Below are 17,633 nucleotides of genomic sequence, written 5' to 3'. Positions count from 1 at the left end.
GGGACGCAGAGAGGTATGTTGATGAGGCTTTCCGGGACACTGTAGATTTGTCCCACCTCTGGTCAGACAGCCCCTGCACTGTTAAGGAGGATGAAAGGCCCAGAGAAGGAGAGCAGTCAACGGGAACAGACGGAAACCTTCCCATAGTTGGGACCCTTCTTCCAGATGATGTTGGGGTATCCTCTCGCACTGAGGTTACCTCTCTGGGGGAGGGAACTCCAGTCATTAGGAAAAGGCAGGTGTTAGTAATGGGAGATTTGATCATTAGAAACATAGATAGCTGGGTTTGTGATGACCGGGAGAACCGTATGGTGACTTACCTGCCTGGTATGAAGGTTGCAAATCTCTCGAGGCATCTAGATAGACTTATGTGTAGTGCTGGGAAGGTACATGTAGGTACCAATGACATAGGGAAGGGTAGGAGAGACGTCCTGGAGGCCAAATTTAGTCTGCTAGGAAAGAGATTGAAATCCAGGACCTCTATGGTGGCATTCTCAGAAATGCTTCCAGTTCCACGTGCAAGGCCAGGTAGGCAGGCAGAGCTTCAGAGTCTCAATGCATGGATGCGGCAATGGTGTAGAGAGGAAGGTTTAGATTTATAAGGAACTGGGGAAACTTTAGGGATAGGGAGAGCCTATATAGGAAGGATGGGCTCCAGTGGATCCAGACTGCTGGCACTTAACATTAAAAAGGTTGCAGAGAAGTTTTTAAACTAAGAGATGGGAGAAAGCCAATTGCTTCAAAGTGCACATGGATCGGACTTCTCTTAGAGGAGAGTCTATTGATAGAGATTCTCTTGGTATTAGTCAGGAGGAGAGAACAGAAGAGAATAAAGTACAGGCCAGATCAGATGAGAAACATTCACATAAAGAATCTGTTACATCAGAAAAGGGCAGACAAATAAACAGTGACAAGTTTTTAAAGTGTTTGTACACAAATGCTAGAAGTCTAAATAATAAGATGGGTGAACTAGAGTGCCTCGTGTTAAAGGAGGATATTGATATAACAGGCATCACAGAAACCTGGTGGAGTGAGGACAATCAATGGGACACAATCATTCCGGGGTACAAAATATATCGGAAGGACAGAACAGGTCGTGCGGGAGGGAAGAGGGGGGAAAGCACTATATGTGGAAGAAAATGTAGAATCGAATGAAATAAAAATCTTAAATGAATCCATATGTTCCATAGAATTTCTATGGATAGTAATTCCATGCTCTAATAAGAATATAACAGTACGGATCTATTATCAACCACCTGACCAGGACAGCGATAGTGATGATGAAATGCTAAAGGAGATTAGAGAGGCTATCAAAATAAAAAACTCAATAATAGTGGGGTATTTCAATTATCCCCATATTGACTGTGTACATGTCACCACAGGATGAAATGCAGAGACAAAATTTCTCAATACTTTCAATGACTGCTTCTTAGAGCAGCTGGTACAGGAACCCACAAGGGGAGAGGCAACTTTCGATCTAGTCCTGAGTGGAGCGCAGGATCTGGTCCAAGAGGTAACTATAACAGGACCGCTTGGAAATAGTGACCATAATATAATAACATTTAACATTCCCATGGTGGGAAGAACACCTCAACAGCCCAACACTGTGGCATTTAATTTCAGAATGGGGAACTATGCAAAAATGAGGAGGTTAGTTAAACAGAAATTAAAAGGTACAGTGACTAGAGTGAAATACCTGCAAGCTGCATGGACACTTTTCAAAGAAACCATAATAGAAACTCAACTTAAATATATACCCCAAATTAAAAAACACAGTAAAAGAACTAAAAAAGAGCCACCTTGGCTTAGCAACTATGTAAAAGAAACTGTGAGAGATAAAAAGGCATATTTTAAAAAGTGGACATCAAATCCTAGTGAGGTAAATAGAAAGGAGCATAAACACTGCCAAATTAAATGTAAAAATGTAATAAGAAATGCCAAAAAGGAGTTTGAAGAACAGCTAGCCAAAAACTCAAAAGGTAATAACAAAATGTGTTTTAAGTACATCAGAAGCGGGAAGCCTGCTAAACAACCAGTGGGGCCCCTGGACGATCCAGATACAAAAGGAGCACTTAAAGATGATAAAATCATCGTAGAGAAACTAAATGAATTCTTTGCTTCAAGTCTTCATGGCTGAGGATGTTAGGTAGATTCCCAAACCTGAGCTGTCTTTTGTAGGTGACAAATTGGAGGAATTGTCACAGATTGAAGTGTCACTAGAGGAGGTTTTGGAATTAATTGAGAAACTTAACAGTAACAAGTCATCGGGACCAGATGGCATTCACCCAAGAGTTCTGAAAGAACTCAAATGTGAAACTGCAGAACTATTAACTATGGTTTGTAACCTGTCCTTTAAATCAGCTACTATACCCAATGGCTGGAAGATAGCTAATGTAACACCAATATTTAAGAGGGGCTCTAGAGGTGATCCTGGCAATTACAGACCTGTAAGCCTAACGTCAGTACCGGGCAAATTAGTTGGAACAATAGTAAAGAATAAAATTGTCAGATACATAGAAGAACATAAATTGTTGCGCAAAAGTCAACATGGTTTCTGTAAAGGGAGATCATGTCTTACTAATCTATTAGAGTTTTTTGAGGGGGTCAACAAACATGTGGACAAGGGGGATCCAGTGGACAGAGTGTACTTAGATTTCCAGAAAGCCTTTGACAAGGTCCCTCACCAAAGGCTCTTATGTAAATTAAGTTGTCATGGGATAAGAGGGAAGATCCTTTCATGGATTGAGAACTGGTTAAAAGACAGGAAACAAAGGGTAGGACTAAACGGTAAATTTTCAGAATGGAGAGGGGTAACTAGTGGTGTTCCCCAAGGATCAGTCCTAGGACCAATCCTAATCAACTTATTCATAAATGATCTGGAGAAAGGGGTAAACAGTGAGGTGGCAAAGTTTGCAGATGATACTAAACTGCTCAAGATCGTTAAGACCAAAGCAGACTGTGAAGAACTTCAAAAAAATCTCACAAAACTAAGTGATTGGGCAACAAAATGGCAAATAAAATTTAATGTGAATATATGTAAAGTAATGCACATTGGAAAAAATAACCCCAACTATACACACAATATGATGGGGGCTAATTTAGCTACAACTAATCAGGAGAAAGATCTTGGAGTCATCATGGATAGTTCTCTGAAGATGTCCACGCAGTGTGCAGCGGCAGGCAAAAAAGGAAACGGAATGTTAGTAATCATTAAAAAGGGATAGAGAATAAGACGGAGAATATCTTATTGCTCTTATATAAATCCATGGTACGCCCACATCTTGAATACTGCATACAGATATGGTCCCCTCATCCCAAAAAAGATATACTGGCATTAGAAAAGGTTCAGAAAAGGGCAATTAAAATGATTAGGGGGTTGGAACGGGTCCCATATGAGGAGAGATTAAAGAGACTAGGACTTTTCAGCTTGGAAAAGAGGAAACTAAGGGGGGATATGATAGAGGTATATAAAATCATGAGTGGTGTGGAGAAAGTGAATAAGGAAAAGTTATTGACTTGGTCTCATGATGTAAGAACTAGGGGCCACCAAATGATATTAATGGGAAGCAGGTTTAAATCAAAAAAGGAAGTTCTTCTTCACTCAGCGCACAGTCAACCTGTGGAACTCCTTGACTGAGGAGGTTGTGAAGGCGAGGACTATAACAGGGTTTAAGAGAGAACTGGATAAATTCATGGAGGTTAAGTCCATTAATGGCTATTAACCAGGATGGGTAAGAAATGGTGTCCCTAGCCTCTGTTTGTCAGAGGGTGGAGATGGATGGCAGGAGAGAGATCTGTTGATCATTACCTGTTAAGTTCACTCCCTCTGGGGCACCTTGAATTGACCACTGTTGGTAGACAGGATACTGGCCTGGATGGACCTTTGGTCTGACCCAGTATGGCCATTCTTATGTTCTTATGTTAATGATAATTTGCATTCCCCATAAGATGCAGCTGAGATGTACAGATAATTCATGTTGACATGACACAAATTGTGTAAACTGGGGATTCTTTTAATCCAACACTGTACATTGTAGTATCATGACCTTCACAAAAGAAAACACGTCAACCTCAGTGGTTTCTTTGTTAATGTCTGTGCTAGTGATGTGTAACCTACCCATCAAACTGAGATAGAACGCTAGTCCGAAGGTTCTTTGGGTTGACACAGGCCTTGGGCGTGGCAAGCGCGACAGCCCATCAGCACTGCTGTGTGGAGTCCCTTTTTGCAAGTGACTAATACAGGAATGACCTGAACATAGCAATGCCTATCATTGCATATAAGCAGCAGCTAATGAGACAACTCCATGTTTTGCTTCAAAAATTGAAATTAACAGGTGTTGATCTGTCAGCAAAGTAAAATGTCTACAATATACATATTCCCTTGAAATACATGTGAACTACTTATGCTAAACAATCTGCTCCACTATGTATTTAGCTGTGACACTCTGAGTACATTTCCCAGACCTGAAAAAGAGCTCTGTGGGTTTGGGATCAGGTCCTTTACCATTAGATCACACTTCTTCACTCCCATTCAGCCTCAACCAAGCCAGTTACGCTATGCTGTACTATGTTGTAAAGTTGTACTTATGCTTTTGACTTTTTCTTGATGACATGCTTTTAGTGGGGATTTTGTGCACTAACTTCTAAACAGGTGGAAACAAATTCAAATTCTAGGCATTAAACTCAGAAATGTTAAGGATATCATGTGAAGCAAAAGTCTCCAGAAACATATAATTTGTAATATCCACAGACAGTTCATCTCTGTGGGTATTTTATTACTTTCACATGTATTTTTATCCAAAGCTTGTTGATTATAGATCAATCAGACTTCTGAAGCACTATAAGGCAGAAGGTTCAGCTACATTAAGTGCATCTTTCCCACCAGGAGTATGATTATCTTAAAATAAACATACCTCTTGGAGTATTCTTATTACTAATAGAAAAGGGTTTATATATATATATGAAGTAAATTACTTTCTTCACTGGAAACTGCCAGATATGGTTAAGATATTTCACGAGACGTTGCCAGAGATTAATTTAGAACTTTCATGTATTGATCTAACAGTCTCAGAATGCTTTTCCAGCATAGGCTATTTTATCTTATGCTTTAATGTTCATTCTGGTGATAAACAATGCTACTTTTTGTTTAGAAAGTGTAAAGATGCCAGTTCTACAAGTCCACGGCATGTAAAGGTAATCTGAGGAGGCTTCCCACTTCATATTTTTATTAACAGGGCACAACTGATACAATCTTTGCATGCCGTCTGATGACAAGCTGATTGAATAATGAAAAATATGGAGTAGCCATTCATAGCAAGAAGTATACAGATTTAAAAATCCTTGCCTTGAAACATGGAATGTATAACACAAATATAACATTCTTCAGCTTTCATTACATCATGAACAGAAATGTAAACAAAAGTTTTATATTTCTTAAAATCTTCATATTTTATTGAATCAATGGAGTCATAGCAACTTACACGAGGTGAGAATCTGCCCCCATTATTTTCATTTACATAGAGTTAGGACTGTGCTAGGCACATTAAATACATGTAAGAAGATAAAATCCCCTGCCTCAAACAGTGTACAATCTGATTCTGATACTTCAGTCTAATCCACGAAGGCAGACCCACATGGTTTTCATGAATTCCATGGCCTTCCCATAAGTGCTAGGTCTGTGTATGCAAATCACACTGTAAGACTGGGGCCCTGTGATAGAGGTGTACAAACCCCACTATGGAATGAAAAAGGCTAAAGAGCTACTCTGGGCCCAGGTTGTCCCACCCCACCGCACCTGCAAAGTATGCACAGGATGAAGGACGAGCTTTAAAAGGGGGAGCAGAATATCTTAGCTGGCAGATAGTGAAGGTGAACAGATCTCTTCACAGGAGCTCTTACTGCCTGAAGCCTGGTGATAGTGACCTTACTAAGCCAACAAGGAAGGGACCTGTGCTGAGACTTTGAGCTTGTCTACACTAAATGCTACAGTTGCACCACTGTAGTGCTTCAGTGTAGACAGTACCTATGCCAACAGGAGGGGTTCTGCTGTCAGTGTAGGCAATTACCTCCCTGAGAGGAGCTAGCAAGATCAACTGAAGAATTATTGGGCCGATCTAGCGCTGTCTACACCGATGGTTCAGTTGTCTTACCTACACTGGTCAGATGTGTGGATATTTCACACTCCGAGCAATGTAGTTAAGCTGACTTAATTTTCTAGCATAGACCAGGCCTTTATCCTGGTGTTTAATTCTTTACTTTTCTTGGTGGGAAAGGCGGGGACAGGTAAGAAGTAAGCCAGGGAGGCAGCCGAATAGCACTCCAGGGCGCAGAATTTAGCTGCCTACCCCTGGGCTCTAGACTGGACAGCAGTGGAAAGGATGGTCTTGAGTTCCCGTACCACTCCCTAAAGAGGGACAACAATGGAAGCCTATCCCTTAGCGGGGAATCTAGTTGTGGGAAGACCCTGAAAATAAAAGGGGTCAGGATCTTGTGGTCTGATCAAGGAGGAAGCCCTGAGTCCATACATAAACCTGAACGCTACCCCGTTATTGGACTGTTCATATCTACATTGAATGCGCTAGACTTGAACATGTGATTTGGCTGGAGGGCTGAATCACTGAAAGGACAGACCACCTGGAAGGTGGAACAGTAGTAAGAAATGAGAATGCCTGGAAAGAGAACAATTTGCCACATTCCTGCTTGAGCATTAGGTGGTGCTGGCAATGAGTGTTCCTCTTCGCAGATCTATAAAACAAAATACTTATGAAGGATGGATGATGAGTTGGAGTGTTAGGGGGCTTATTCCTTCACCCACTCACTTCCCTGGTCCTTCTCGCATGAACAGAGAGCAACAATACCCGAAGTCCAAAGGTGCCAACAATTCGATGTTTATTGGGGTGAACTTCCAGCAAGCATGATTCCAGTTTCCTTCCTTAGTATCCTCCTTCCCAGCTCTGACACCACAGAGCCTTACACCTATGTCCCTGTTCCCATTCCTGCCCTTAGCCAAACATGATTCCAATTTCCTTACTCCCATTCCCTGTTCCCATTTCCCCCTTTAGCAAAACATGATTCCAATTTCTCCACCCCCATTCCCTGTTCCCATCTCTCCCACACCCACCCCCTCCCACCAAGGCCCCCTCACTTCCTCATTGACTACAGATTATATAGTAAAACTTGAGTTCTGCTTAGCTGTACCTTAACCAATCATTTTCCTGAAATTTAACTAACCAATCCTAACATATTGTAACATGATTATGTAACCAATTATATCCCACCACCTTAATTAGTTTACACCCAGCAAAATTAATTATACAGCAGACAGGAACAATCACAGAACCAGACAGAGATTATACAGACAAACAATAGCAAAGTGGGAACTATAATGACAAAACAATACAGAAGTGAGGATTTCACATCCCAGTATTGATAAGTGAGTTCGTGCCAGACAGGATGCTGTTTCCTTTTACATTTTCTAGGCACTTCCCTTTCTCTGGAGGTGATAGGCATTATCAGGACAGGATTGTATTCCTAACAGCCCAATAGCACCTTCTTTCAATGTGACTAGTTTGGAATGTGAGGATGTGACCTGTCGCTTCCCAACTTATGGCTGCCTCTGTTGCTTAGCCAGAGGCCTTAGCCTAAGAACAGGGCCTCAAACTGTCACAGTAAGAGAAGGCCCTTACACCGGCAGACAGTGATTTTGATTCTCTTTTGTACCTCTATAACTAGCCAAGTGATAAGAATACACCAAAATTCTTAGAGTATAGGCCTTTACAGACAGGCCTGAATATCTATATCCTAACATGGAGCAAAGACTTGTATGATTGTACAGTGAAGTTTAGCAAGCATCAAGTTAGTTCCACAGGGTTTGTTTGGGTTAATTCATCAACTTTTTACTACAGGAAGGATTTAGGGTGTATAAACCTAATTGGAAATTGTGTTTTAAAAGTGGTCTTCAAGGAGTAGGGTGTGGCACAGCAGATCGGGTCATGGAGAAAGGGGGCAACAGATTTAAGGTACTGAATGGAAGAGGAGACAAAAGGGAAGGTTAGTTGCATAGCTTGAGTAGAACAGAGCAGGAAAGAGACAAGAGAGGAAAGGTAGTTTGGAAAATAGGTTATCCAGAGCCTTAAGAGTGAACTCAGGATCTTTAAGTCTTATATGGAAATGTTAACATGGAAAAATACACACAAATTCATAGCAAACAAAGAAATTGAAGAGGGGTTTTTTTTGTTCAAATAGTTACTAATTAGAAAACAATCACGAGTCAAGGTATTCCTTCTGAACCTCCCATAGATCAAAAATAAGTGAAGAGTCAGGTTGACTTACTGACAAAGCAAGTTGAGACCTGTTAACTCAAACTGGTTATCTGCATGAAGACATAGCTTTTAAAATAGATTTAATTTAGGTAATATGTATAAATTAAATATATTCATTCACAAGCTTTCCAACAATATGCTGTAGCCTTCTCAATTATGAAATTCAAAGTAACTAACAATTTAAATAACTACATTTTTGTGGTGTCTGCAAATTGTATTCTGTTAATATATACAGTGTTTTGACTTATCTTTCAAAATGCTTACAAAATATTTTATGATAGATAGTAGGCATGTCTGATCAAGTGCTGTATGTGTGTATATATAAATTATTTGGAAAATCCAGAATAGTTTAATGTTGAATTTGTATGGTCTAAAATCTGGTTTCTACTAACATACTTATAGAAGTGTTATTAAATTTTAATCTTACTTTGCATATGGTACTTTGAGCCTGATAATTCTTAAGCTTTCTTCCTGAAATAATTTACAGTAGATGTCTCACTTCCTAGTATGTATAAAAATTGGATTATTTTCCCCATCTGATATTTGTCAGACATTTTTCTTTTTAAATAATTGAGCTTCCTCAGATGAACACCAGCTTGCTTCCACAATATAGGGAGTAGTTTTAAAGCCAGTCAGCATTCTCTTGATTCAGCACAAAATATGTGAAAGAGGATTCCAAAGTGATCAGATTTAACTTTGCAGTCAGTTAGCCAGACAGCCTCCAAAGCAGAAGAATTACATAGTGAGAAAACATTCCTGCTAGAAAGGGAACCATAATGAAAATTCCATAATCAAAATTTTATGATTACTGTTGGTCAATTTGATACAGCCTCAAATTTCATCCAGAAAGCTGAAGCTGATTTCCGTTAATTTTTTTAAATTAATCTTCTTTCATGGACAAAATGCCATATATTGCATGTTTCTCTTGTCCAAACAATGAAATGAACCATTTAAAGAATTTGTTCTCTGATATGATTCTTGCAGGTTTTTCTAGTCTATTGGGAGGCTCAGTCTCTACTGCTGCTGCTGCCATTTTAATATCAATGGAGTAGTGTCTAGCAAAAGAATACCTCCTGAAAAATAGAATAAAATCTGACCTCCATGCAAAACATGAACATTTATACTACTGAGTTGTGTATTGGTGTCACTGATTCTATCCCATTTCTACATTTATACAGACTGCTAAAAAAACCCTAGCAGAGCTTCTACAGAGGCAACAAGCCTGAAAGAAACTGCTCTGTAATTTAGATTACTGATAACTGGAATAATGCCCACCTAGCAACCTCAAAGGCCTGGTCTCTGTCTGTAGTGACAGAGTGGACCCTTTAAGACTCTCTCTCTCTCCCATGGGGTTGGGAGTGGAGGGTGATGGGGGCGGAGGGAAGAAAGAAGCATCACCTGAGCTGAGGTGCTCTGGTAAACCATTGGCCCTCTGTGTGCCTGGGGGAAGGTATATAAGCCTTGTCTCTTTGGCCAGAGACCCCTCTCACACTCAGATTAACATGCTAATTGCTGGCACCTTCTGATGGGCGGTGTCCATAGGGGGTACAGTACCCCAGTAAACCAGAACTGGGAGAGGACTTAGGGGGAAAGACCCTCTGAAGAAGCTGGGGAATGTGGTGATGGATCCTAACCTCTGATACTGCAAGAAGACAACTGACTTTCCCCAGCCCTGTAATCCTCATATGAGGAGAGGAGAGTGGGGTCTGAGAACGGGCTGGGACCAGCAGTGGAAGGGGGAGGGACGCTGACAGAAGTGCTCCACCAGGCAGAAATGATTAAAGAAGGGATGATGACCTGCACTTTATAAGCATTACTGGCTAGTTCCCAGATGAGTAAAACTGATAAATTGTGGCCTCACATAACCACATCCCTTGCATCTTATCTTTCTGTGTGTCTGGGATAACAGTCCCAGGAACAATCCAGACCTTACATTACAGGGACAAATACTGCTCCCTTATATGTGCATTCAGTTCCCACTGAATTAAATGGGAGTTGTAGAAGTAAATGTGAGGGCAAAATTTGGACTCCAGAATATAATCTTCGTTGAGGCTTAACTGATCTTGTTGAGAGTTGGACCAGCTTAGCTAATAGGGTTTTTCCATCTCAAAATTCTTTGAAATCTGCCTTCTAACGTGAGAAAGATACTAGAATGATGGAATATATGGGTCAGGTTTAATCCACTAGCATTTACCATTTAGAGGCCTGAATGGAATTAATTGAATCATATTTTATCAAATGAGTTATTTAGACAATGAGTTATCAAATGTGTGTTTTAGACGATCTTTGTTATATATTCATTGAGCTCTAGATCTGATTGTGTGGCACTTTGCATTTGAACCCTGCAGCCTGGGATGTCTTTGGAAAACAGAGTATGGATCCTTGCATCTGTCTGACATTGACTGTCTACAGGTGCTACAGCCCATATGCACTTGTGTGCTTGCTAATCAGAGAGACATTGTTTTCCTCCTTCCCTCAAGGGACGTGTGCTACTGCTTATCTGAAAAGCAATTTGAACCAATGATATCCCTTTGTAATCTACAAAAGGGAAACTCTTTTTCATGTATATTCAAGACTAATTTATTTTTTTTACAATAAAATGTTTTTGTTGTTTTAAATCCAAGTCCTTTCTTGCTAATGAAAACTAATAGGGAAAGTACTAGGAGACAGATTTTCAATAGTATTTAGGCACCTAGAAATGCAGAAAGTGATTTTTTTTTTCAAAAGCACCTAATTGAAATCAATCTGATTTTGGAACCCAACCTGTTTAGATGCTTTTGACTAGCCTGCTGGTTACCTATTTAACTTTGGGTGCCTAAATATCTTTAATCTGGCTTTACATCCTTTGCTGGTAGAGAAGCTGGTTGAAAATTTTCCAGTAGAACGTTTTTCTGAAGATGATACTGATTCATCAAAATCAGAATGTTCCAAGTGTATGTGTTGACTTTTATGTAATTTCTTTTGCAGAGTGAGGGGAGAATTGAAAGAAAGTGCTTCAATTCAGACAATTTGACAATATCAGAAGGGGGTGCTTCATATTTGTTTCAAAACAAGTTTTCATTTAGAAATTTTACACGTTATAAAATTATAATATAACAAAATAAAATAAACATATATAAACAAAAAATATTAAAATGTATAAAATATGTTTTTAAAAATCAACATCAAAGTGATTGAACAAATTTTTTTAAAATTTTATTTTGCATGAAGTTTCAAGCTGATTGGGAATAATTTTTTTCCCAAAGTGTCAGAATTTCTTGTGCAAAAACCATTCAGGTTCCCAACCAGCTCTAGCTGATGCAGATAACCAGGGCCACTTTTAACGAGGGCGGAGTGCTCAGAGCTTTTGAAAAATCATATTTGGCCATATCTGCACTATAACATTCTGTCAGTAGAGTAATACCAGTTAGGAGTGTAATTTTTATGACATTTCTATATTGGCAAAGGCCTAGTGTAGACACAGTAACTGTAACGTAAAAGTGATTTTGTCAGTATACCTTTCTTCACTCAGGGAACTGGTATAGCTAGACTAGCAAAAACACTCTTTTGCTGATATAAACTTCATCTATACTAATAGGGCTTGCCAGCAAAGCTCTACCAACAAACATTTGCTAGTATAGACTAGTTCTTTATGACCTCTGTTGTTGAAAGCAGAACTTGATTCTGACAATCTGGCCAGTTGCCTACCTGCATCATTAATTATCCATGTCGGATTAAGGTTTTTGGGAGACAGATATCCTTGACCTTTGTCAGTCTGCCTTGGGACCTGATTATGGCACTGACAACTATAATTATAGCACTGGGTTTTAACCTTTTTCTAGCAATGAACAAAATATAGGTATTCATGCTCATTATCAGATCTCACATCTGCCTTGGTACTGTGAATTATGTATGTTTTCATTTGTGTGAAGGCATGGATGAGAGCAGACAGGGCTGTCTTACAGTGACTTTATTCTTTTCTCTAAGAAATCCCAGAGAGTAGGTTGTTTTTCTGTCCAGATAGCTCTTTCAATTGGGTTCCACTCCTTGTTCAAAATGTGTCTAGGGCTGTGGGGAAAGCTAGTAAGGAGGCAAGGGCTGAAGTGTTTTTATTGACACTTGGCTTTGTATCTCCATTTCATCCAACATAGGGGGTGAAAATGAGTGTCTGTTTCAGTCCTTAGTATGAGTGAGGCATGAACGATAGAAATTTAGTTTAGGCTTAATTCGAAGAAGCTTGAGGTGATGTTAGCAGATTGGAGAAAGCAACTAGAAGATATAGCAAAGATTATATCAGACTCTCTAATGGTGTGCGTCAGCCTTCTTAAATAATGTTGGGAACTTGTTAGACTGTTAGATGACCAAGACTACTTACTTCTATCTGCATCTGGTTGGGAGACTGTGACCTCCTCTCTTAAATAAGTACTTCCCTATGGTCCCCACCCTAAAACAACCTGGAAACTGAAGCTGGTGAAGAATACAGCAGCATGCTTTCTGTTTCATTGGATTCTGGCATAAACAGATTTATTTGGATTTATTAATAACAGATGATCAAACATTTGCATACATAGCTAAAAATGTACTCTTGGAAACTATAATGAGCATACATTACATACAGCTGAGAGCTATGGTAGTAACAGACAAGTACATTGTATAATTCTTGTAGCACTTTAAAATAATTGTCCAGTTAATCAATGCTGTATTACAGTGCAAATCTCATATTAATACTTATGCCATATACATTAATAGCTAATTGGTTCATCATGATTAATATTATTTCAATATATACCATCAATTAACAAATAGAACATCATTTTAAATAGTTACTATGCTAATGATGGATTCTAGTGATTAAATAATCTGTTAATCTTTCAATGTCATTGACTATCAGACTGTAATAATGCATGGTTACAAAACATATACTCCTTATAGCCCTGGACTATACTAATGCATTTTCTAGCACAGACCACTGCAATAAGACAAAGCCTCACTGGGGTTAGACTGGTTGTGGAGTCTGTATATTTGCAGGACCTCGTCTTAATGCTGTAACACAAAATATGTCCTGACTGTATTCTCCATACTTGAATGCAATAAAGAAACAGTAAGTTTAGTTCTACACAAGAGTCCTTTTCAAATAAGCATTTTAGAGGGGTTTCTTGAAACAACTAAAAATAGATATGAGACAATTTTAATCTCCCCCCCCCCAAGTGACACTTTTGTATTATTATTTAATAGTACAACTTTATTTTGGATAATAATTTGCACATGCTTCTTACAAGAGTAAAGAGGATGAAAATCTAGGGTTTGTGTTACACAGTAGTTCAGACTAAATGATGTAATTGTCCCTTCTGGTCTTTCCCCTGTCTTCTATATTAGGGTTAAGGAAATGTACTTCTGTCTCAGGTAATTATCTGTCCCCAATTACCGTAGTATCTGAGCGCCACACAATCTTTAATACATTTATTCTCGCAATACCCCTGTGAGGTAGGGAAGTTCTATTATCACCATTCAGAGATGGGGCACTGAAGCACAAAAGTGGGATCCAAAAAGAGATTAGGTATCATGTTGTTGAGTATCATGGCACCTAACTTTTCGGTGTTAGAAAATCATAAGAACAACACTGTGATCCACAAAGCCTGAGTTAGGTGCCTATGCTCTCTATATGATGAAAGAGGAGAGATAGTTAACCAAGAATGTGATCCACAAAAGCAGTGGCTGATTAGCCACTGGGCCGATGGGGCCCATACTTAGGGGCCCCAGCCAAGTGGGGCCCCCGTAAAAATGTTTGTACCCCCGCTCCCTGACCTGCTCTGCCCACCTGGTGCTCCTGTCGGGGAGCGGGGAAAGCCCCCACGCCCCTGCCTTGCTCCCTGGTAGGAGCGATGGGTGGGGGATGAGGTGAGGCAAGCTTTCATACCCAGACCCCATTTCCCTGGCAGGAGTTTGTGGGGGGTGGGGGGGCACTTACTGTGGCCAAGGGCCCCACAAAACTGTAGTCTGCCTCTGCACAAAAGACAGCACACTGAGCAACCCCCACTCTAAGCTACCCAATAATAGATATTGACCAGAGGAATGAATGCTAAACTCTGCCTATCTCTGAGATAGGGATTTAATCTAGGCTTCAGGGAGTCACCTATATCAGTTTAGAGATCGATGAATAGGGAACCCTTTTCCTGGAATCAGGTGGTGTATGCATCTAAGCTACTTTTTGAGGGAGTGAATTAGGCACGAGCGTCACTCCACAAAAAATGGCCAGCAGAGGAAGAAGTGGTGCCCACTTTATAACTTGACACAGTGATTAGTGCCCTCAGCTGGGGGGTGGGAGACCTCGGTTAAATTTCCCCCCTCTCTGCAAGTCAGGGAGAAAGGATTTGAACAACCTCTCAGGAGACTGCTCTAACCATTGATGTATTCTGATGTGGGGGACTCTCATTCTCTCCTGTCAAACTCTGGGTTAATTAATGAAAGAGGGATTAGGACAGGGTGACAAGACCCAAGAGCTGCCACCTCTCAGCGGGGTGCTCTAACCACTGGACTAGATAGTCTCTGTCTGTCTGTCTGTCTGTCTGTCTCTCTCTCATTGGCTCTAAGACTAGTCCACTGTGGATAAATACCTAAATAGTAATTGGGCCAAAGAGAGAATAGGAGAAGGGAGCATTAGCCATGATTACTGTGTTCCTTTATGGTGTTCCTGTCACCATTGTTGAGTAATTGGGTGGCCATCTTCATTGCCGGTAAATAAGTAATTTTGTAAATCAAATAATTTCAATTCTTTGAGGGGGTCAACAAGCATGGGGACCAAGGGGATCCAGTGTATATGGTGTACTTAGATTTTCAGAAAGCCTTTGACAAGGTCCCTCACCAAAAGCTCTTTCACAATGTAAGAGTCAACAGTGTGCCGTTGTTGCCAAGAAGGCCAATGGCATTTCGGGCTGTATACGTAGGGGCATTGCCAGCAGATCGAGGGATATGATCGTCCCCCTCTATTCGACATTGGTGAGGGCTCATCTGGAGTACTGTGTCCAGTTTTGGGCCCCACACTACAAGAAGGATGTGAAAAAATTGGAAAGAGTCCTGAGGAGGGCAACAAAAATGACTAGGGGACTGGAACACATGACTTATGAGGAGAGACTGAGAGAACTGGGATTGTTTAGTCTGCGGAAGAGAAGAATGAGGGGGGATTTGATAGCTGCTTTCAACTACCTGAAAGGGGATTCCAAAGAGGATGGATCTAGACTGTTCTCAGTGGTAGCAGATGACAGAACAAGGAGTAATGGTCTCAAGTTGCAGTGGGGGAGGTTTAGGTTGGATATTAGGAAAAACTTTTTCACTAGGAGGGTGGTGAAACACTGGAATGCATTACCTAGGGAGGTGGTGGAATCTCCTTCCTTGGAGGTTTTTAAGGTCTGGTCCCAGAACAGACCTTGGGGGAAACCACTATTTACCTCTCTCCATTCTGAAAACTCACCATTTATATCTACCCTTTGTTTCCTATCTTTTAACCAGTTACCAATCCATGAGAGCACCTTCCCTCTTATCCCATGGCAGCTTACTTTCATAGAATCATAGAATATCAGGGTTGGAAGGGACCTCAGGAGGTCATCTAGTCCAACCCCCTGCTCAAAGCAGAACCAATCCCCAACTAAATCATCCCAGCCAGGGTTTTGTCAAGCCTGACCTTCAAAACCTCCAAGGAAAGAGATTCCACCACCTCCCTAGGTAACTCATTCCAGTGCTTTACCACCTCCTAGTGAAAAAGTGAAAAAAACCTCCCCCACTGCAACTTGAGACCATTACTCCTTGTTATATCATCTGGTACCACTGAGACAAGTCTAGATCCATCCTCTATTAGCTGTTACCACTGAAGAAAGAGATCTTGGAGTCATTGTGGATAGTTCTCTGAAAACATCCACTCAATGTGCAGCGGCAGCCAAAAATGCCTTCGTATGAGGAGAGATTAATAAGACTGGGACTTTTCAGATGAGATATGATTGAGGTCTATAAAATCATGACTGGTGTAGAGAAAGTAGAAAAGGAAGTGTTGTTTACTACTTCTCATAACACAAGAACTAGGGGTCACCAAATGAAATTAATAGGCAGCAGGTTTAAAACAAATAAAAGGAAGTATTTCTTTACAGAACGCACAGTCAACCTGTGGAATTCCTTGCCAGAGGATGTTGTGAAGGCCAAGACCATAACAGGCTTCAAAAAGGAACTAGATAAATTCATGGAGGATAGGTCCATCAATGGCGATTATCCAGGATGGGTAGGAATGGTGTCCATAGCCTCTGTTTACCAGAAGCTGGGAATGAGCGACAGGGGATGGATAACTTGATGATTACCTGTTCTGTTCATTCCCTCTGGGGCACCTGTCACTGGCCACTGTTGGAGGACAGGATACTGGGTTAGATGGACCTTTGGTCCGACCCAGTCGGATCATTCTTATGTTCTTATGTACAAAATATATGTTTTAAATTAAAATATGGAAACAAGTTGCCTTTTGGCTAGTTGCTTCTCATGTGAGTCAGTTGTTTTCTATTTCTTTGAAAGAAAAAGTTGAGGGATTATGGGTAATCTTGTTTTTCAAAAACAAGATATGATATCAACAGCCAAAAGACCACTTTTGGAAGCATTTAGCACTGTGGAAGTTGCATAAGGAAAGACAGACGCTTGTTTCTAATTGTGATATTTAGGACCCCCGTGCACTCTTGGTCTTTTTTTTTTAATGCAAACTAGCAGGTAACACCTTATGTTGGGATAGTGGCTGTTCTTCATTTTGTATTCTGGCAATATTTTCTTTTTAAATGACAAGAATTTACATACACCTTCCTGGCTTCTCCAATAAGTTATACTCACTTTACCCTATGTGTGAGAGATTGATAAACAAGATGCTGCTATGTACTTGCTGCCAGCTTTAGTACAACACTGCTATGCGGTACTTTAAAGGGCAAATAGGTATTGTAATATAATCCCCAAGTACAAAGCAAAGAAAGACATATTTTTCTATCACCACTTTCTCACAGCAATGAAAAAGTAGTACATGTTGAAATTCTTTAATCAAATGCAAATTTATACGGCTATGGACTGAGCTATGATGTCCATCTCAAGTCTTGGAGATCTTAACATCCTGCCAAATCATGTATTTTATACAAAAGTTTGAAGAACATTTTAAAATACACCTTCCTTTTAAAAAAGAAAATCAAAACAAAACCAGAGAGCAACAATGACACAACCAGATCTTTTCCCACTTCCGATTCATTCCAGATAAGTCTCACAAGAACACCACAAACCAAATTGTGTAGCATCCCTCATTGCTATTACATACCTCTGCCA

Source organism: Chelonia mydas, chromosome 4, assembly GCF_015237465.2.
Source record: "Chelonia mydas isolate rCheMyd1 chromosome 4, rCheMyd1.pri.v2, whole genome shotgun sequence".
NCBI classification, from domain to species: Eukaryota; Metazoa; Chordata; order Testudines; family Cheloniidae; genus Chelonia; species Chelonia mydas.
The sequence above is the reverse complement of the archived record's forward strand: the minus strand, read 5'-3'. Positions refer to the sequence as shown.